Source organism: Galeopterus variegatus, unplaced genomic scaffold (genome assembly GCF_000696425.1).
Source record: "Galeopterus variegatus unplaced genomic scaffold, G_variegatus-3.0.2 Scaffold1458, whole genome shotgun sequence".
Taxonomy (NCBI): domain Eukaryota; kingdom Metazoa; phylum Chordata; class Mammalia; order Dermoptera; family Cynocephalidae; genus Galeopterus; species Galeopterus variegatus.
The window spans coordinates 203,444-208,670 of NW_007727569.1; the positions used below are offsets into that span (position 1 = coordinate 203,444).

At 45.6% G+C, this 5,227-nt stretch overlaps 1 non-coding gene across 1 annotated transcript; it reads left to right on the forward strand.

Annotated features, from left to right (window-relative positions):
• Positions 1–681: 681 nt before the first annotated feature.
• On the forward strand, positions 682–764 carry TRNAS-CGA. The gene has a single exon. It is a non-coding gene; the product is annotated as a tRNA-Ser (tRNA).
• Positions 765–5,227: the final 4,463 nt, after the last annotated feature.

The following is a 5,227-nucleotide window of genomic DNA, read 5'->3' on the forward strand; positions in this document are numbered from 1 at the left end:
GGCCTGCGCAGCGCCCCCTGCCGGCAGGCCCGGCGCCGCGGCGGCGGAGCGTCCGGCGCTGGGCCGACCCTGGCTGCCTCTCCGGTGGCGGCGGGAGCCTCCGGGGAGGCGGCTGCTTCCTAGAGGGGGCTCCACTCTCCTGAGATCGCTCTTTACCAGACACGAAGTCCTTTCCTTCTTTTTGCCTCTCAGGCCAGGAGTGGGATACCTCTCTCTCCTACCCTAAGGGACACCCGTCGCCGGAGGAGCCCTAGCCCAAAGTCCCGAGTGGCCCTCACCGTACACGTTTCTAACCCCATGGAGCCCCTAATCCCAAGGAACTCCAAACCTTTTCCCCAAGAAGTTCCTTCATTTCATCTATTCCCAGGAGCCCCCCCAGTACCGCGCTCTCACATCTTAACCCGAGAAGTCCCCTACCGCCACCCTGGGGGCCCAGTCCCTTCCCTCAACCGCTTTCTCCGCAGGTCTCGCCATCGCCTCAGGGTCTGAGTTCCTTGAGACCCTCTCTCTGGGTCATCCCGTCCACCCGACTCTTCCTTTGAGTGGCATAGAGGAGAGGTAAGAAGCGAGGGGTGGGAGCCCCAGGTATGTGTGTCTGGGCCGGAGCCCCACTTCCCACCGCCACAGCCGGTCGCAATGTGAACCCCTTCTGTAAGCGCGCGGCAGTCTGCAGTTTTGGGAGTCACGGTGGCCGAGTGGTTAAGGCGTTGGACTCGAAATCCAATGGGGTTTCCCCCGCACAGGTTCGAATCCTGTTCGTGACGGCTGCTCTTTTTTCCCCCATTTACGGAATGTAAAGGGGACCCCAATCCTTACACATATCTTTCGTGCATTTCCCTGTCTCGCAAAGAGTTTCACCCCTGGGTTAAGGAGGGATGGGGGTGCTCTCGGGAAGCTTAATTATGCACAACTGTATTGGTTGCTGGGATACAAATCACTTTCAGAATTCTCTAACTTAAGGTTAGCTACCAGGGCTTTGGCACACGTTTCATTCTCTAAGAGTATAGCGAAGCAAAGAAGGGTTAAGTTTGTTTGGGAAAGTGAGTGCCGGTTGCGCAATCATAGTCTCACCAGAAGTCTCAGCGAAAAGAAGGCACCTCAGAGTTCCATGACCAGAAGTCACACCTTGTAGGTCTGATTACAATGAAGATACAGGAAGGGGGATTCTCTCATTTGGATTTCCTTGAGGTGTACCTCACATGTCACAGGGATAGAAGGGAGTAAATCAGTTGAAACATACACACACTGCAGACTCAGCTGGAGCCATGGTGTGGGAAGATATCACTTTGTATTGAGTGCTCATTATGTGGCAGGTACTGTTTTAAATTCTCTGTGTATTAACCGAGAAGAAAATTAATCTTTTTCTAACCTCTAACCCTCCTGTACTCACCTCACCTGGTTCTTTCTGTCCCCTAATTTCTGATTGTGGAGAAGATCTGGGCTACTTGTCAAGGATGTTCTTTTTGTACCTTATTTCTTACACAGCAGCATCTTCTCTAAGAAGGGTCCCAAAGGGTAAGGGGTTCAAGGGTAATTCATAGAGCTTTCTACATTTATACCTTAGATTTTCCCACCTTCACACCATTACTCAAGCAGTTCTTTCCAGCTTCACCCTTGTCACTCCTTCCCTATTTCTCACCATTATCACCTTCTAAAATCCTCCATATTCTTTAGGCCACTCCTTTTTGAGGCTCTTGATACTCCAGATGGAACCTATCGGTCTACCATCACCATTTGCTGAGTTGCAAGCAAGGCATCTCCTGTGACATGCTTCCATAAAAACAAGTTCTATTTACTTTACCTTCTAAACATGTCTCAAATCTTCCCACTTTTTCAGGAGTGAGTGTGTAGGCAGGGCCCACCATTTGCTAGAGTCTTCATTTGGAAAATGGTAGCCCTTGTGAGGACTACATGAGTTAATATATGAAAAGCTGCACTACAGCATCCACGCTGCAGCCTAAGACCTTAAACACTTCCATACTGCTTTTTGTGTTAACCCCTTTGTCTTACCACTCTTCCATATTCACTAGATTCCATCCATTGGCATTAGATCCTGGCACAATTATTTGGTCTTATTCATGCTCTTCTCTGAAATAATCTTTCTCATCCTCACTTTCTACGCAGTCTCCACCTTAATATTGGTTCTCCTGGAAAGTCTCTAACCACCTGTTGCCCACCACATCCTATGCCCTAATCTTATTATGTGAAGTCTTTCTTCCCCAGTAAAATATAAACTATCGACACATGTAAATCACTGTTTTTAAACATTTGTAGCCTGTAAATATTTGGATTTTTTTTTTTAAGGTTAAAAATCTGTTGCATAGGGCCGGCCCGGTGGTGCACTGGATAGTGTGCCGCTTGGGAAGCGCGGCGGCGCTCCCGCCCGAGGGTTCGGATCCCACATACAGACCGGTTCCCGCTCACTGGCTGAGCGAGGCGCAGGAGCAACACTGAGGGTTGCGATCCGTTGCCGGACACGGAAAAAGACAAAAAAAAAAAAAAAAAAATCTGTTGCATAAATGGATGTTTTTTACAGTAGCTATGTGTACTTTTTTTTTTTTAAAGATGACTGGTAAGGGGATCTTAACCCTTGACTTGGTGTTGTCAGCACGATGCTCTTCAAAGTGAGCTAACCGGCCATCCTCATATTGGGATCCGAACCCGTGGCCTTAGTGTTAACAGCACCACACTCTCCCAAGTAAGCCACGAGCCGGCCCTCTATGTGGTTTTTTTTTTTTTTTTTTGGACCGGTAAGGGGATTGCAACCCTCGGCATGGTGTGGTCTGCCCCATGCTCAGCCAGTGAGCGCACCAGCCATCCCTATATAGGATCCGAACCCGTGGCCTTGGCGCTACCAGCGCTGCACTCTCCTGAGTGAGCCATGGGGCCGGCCCTATGTGTACATTTTTAATATTCCCTTGGACTATAAGCTTCTTGAGAGTTAGGACCGTGTATTTTTTTTTTTTTTCTCTACAAGGCCTTATATATAGATAGATGTGACCAAATATATACTGAATGAATGAATAGAATCTAATAGGATCAGTACTCTGCTTCCTACCAAATCCCATTTTGAAACATGCTTTCAGATTTAAATATCTGGAGAGCCAAGACTAAAATTGACCAGCAGAGGGCAAACAACAACTATGTTGTGATAGGAAGAAGGATCCATGGTTTACAAAATGGAGGATCTGTACTGAGAAGAGGAAGCAGAGGTAGTTTGGTACTTGAAGATCATCCCTTTCAATCTCAAATGCTTTCCTTGTAACTTTTGGGGATGAGAGGACAAGGCTTCACACCTTCATATACAATAGATCATTTCAAATTTCTACCATCCCCGCGGCCCACCCCAACTCCCTGATTTCTTCATCCTTCCCCTTCCATCCCAACATATCCTATCTATCTATTTGTCTTTAAGTTGCATGATCTGTGCCCCCCCACTTCCCGCCATTCTTACATATTTACATTCCACCCCACTGGCATTCTTTAGATCCTGCTACAGTATTTGACCTTGCTCATCTTCTGTGAATTTACCTTCTTCACGTATGCTTGTAATCCTGCTCATTTCAACCTCCTAAGGAACCTTCCATAAATATCATTCTATAACACCTTCAAATTCTTCTCCAATGGATCAATTCTTCATTATGAATTCAGAACTCCACCTTCATGTGACACTTCCTAATCACATTGTTTTAAACTTTTTTCAAATGAAGTGTATACATTCCTGCCTCTAGCTCCATACTACCTTAATACTCTGTCATCTGGTTTCTGCCTCCTGAAGTTTTTTAGACATTAGTAGAAACCATCAGACAAATATAATAGTCTCTTCTCAATCTCCACTTGCTATGTTTGAAACCGCTGTTTTCTTACTGGCCTTCAGAGACACTGTACTATATTTTTCCTTCTTAGGACACTGTTCCTCCATTTCTTTTTTCTCCCTCCTGTGGAATTACTAGTTTGCGGCTGGCCAGTACAGGGATCCGAACCTGTGACCTTGGTGTTACTAGCAGCATGCTTTCCTAAATGAGCTAATTAATCAGCTCCACCACCTGGGGAATTCTAACAAAGCTTCATTCTTCTTCCTTCTAAGGAAGTGAGCTCAATTGGTTAGAGCACCACCTTGTTAATACCAAGGTCAAGGGTTCAGACCCCTGTACCATATAGCTGCCAAAACCAAAAATAAACAAAAAGAATAAAAAAATAAAAGTCCAAGGTCTCTACCATGCATTATAAAGGTCTTCCAAGAATTGGCTCCAAATTATTTCTAGTCTTATCTCCCATTACTTCCTTCAATAAACTCTGTGCTCTTGATTATACTAGTCTCTTCCTTCTTCAACATATCCTTCACCTTCACTTGCTTTTATCCACACTGTGATCTCGCAAACTCTAGTTTTCAGTTTTTGCCCACAAGTATTGTTTTGAAAATTTTGAGCCAACATTTAAAAGTTGTGAGATTTAGCATAAACATTAGGATGTCCAGAGCGTCTTGAAAAATCGTAAGATCTGGCAATACTGGATTTTTATTCTTGAAAGCAGCAACCAACCATAGCTGCACTGCCAATTGCCCCCTTCTCTCAGAGCATGTATGTCCCACCTAGCCACCTTTAAAGAAATCTCTCAACAATACAACTGTACAATGAAGAGATCAGATTAATGGTGGGACAATTAGGTATATCTCCTGATGTTTCAAAATATAAAGAACATCTCTCCTGTGATGTCTTCTATTCCCAGAACTATTTAACTTGAATCTCTCAAAACTCTAGATCTAATTTTGTTTAGTAAAATAGGGGCTAGAGGAATAAGTTAAAGGACAATGTGAAGCATCAGTCAAATCCAAAAGACCACTACCCAGGACAACTGGCCCAATCTCTTCAACAAATTAGTATTACACACAAAAAAGATTGTTCTAGGGATCCAGATAAAAAGTGTAAACAGGGGGCCGGCCCGGTGGCGCACTGCTACAGTGCGCCGCTTGGGAGTGCTGAGGCGCTCCTGCCCAGGGTTCGGATCCCACATACAGACCGGTTCCCGCTCACTGGCTGAGCGAGGGGCGGGCGCAGCACTGAGGGTTGCGATCCCATTGCCGGTCCTGGTCCGGTACGGGCACGACACTGAGGGTTGCGGTCCGTTGCCGGACACGACAAAAAGACAAAAAAAGACAAAAAAAAAAAAAAAAAAAGGGAAAAAAGAATTAAGAGATAACCTGATGTAATGATGGTCCTGGATTGGA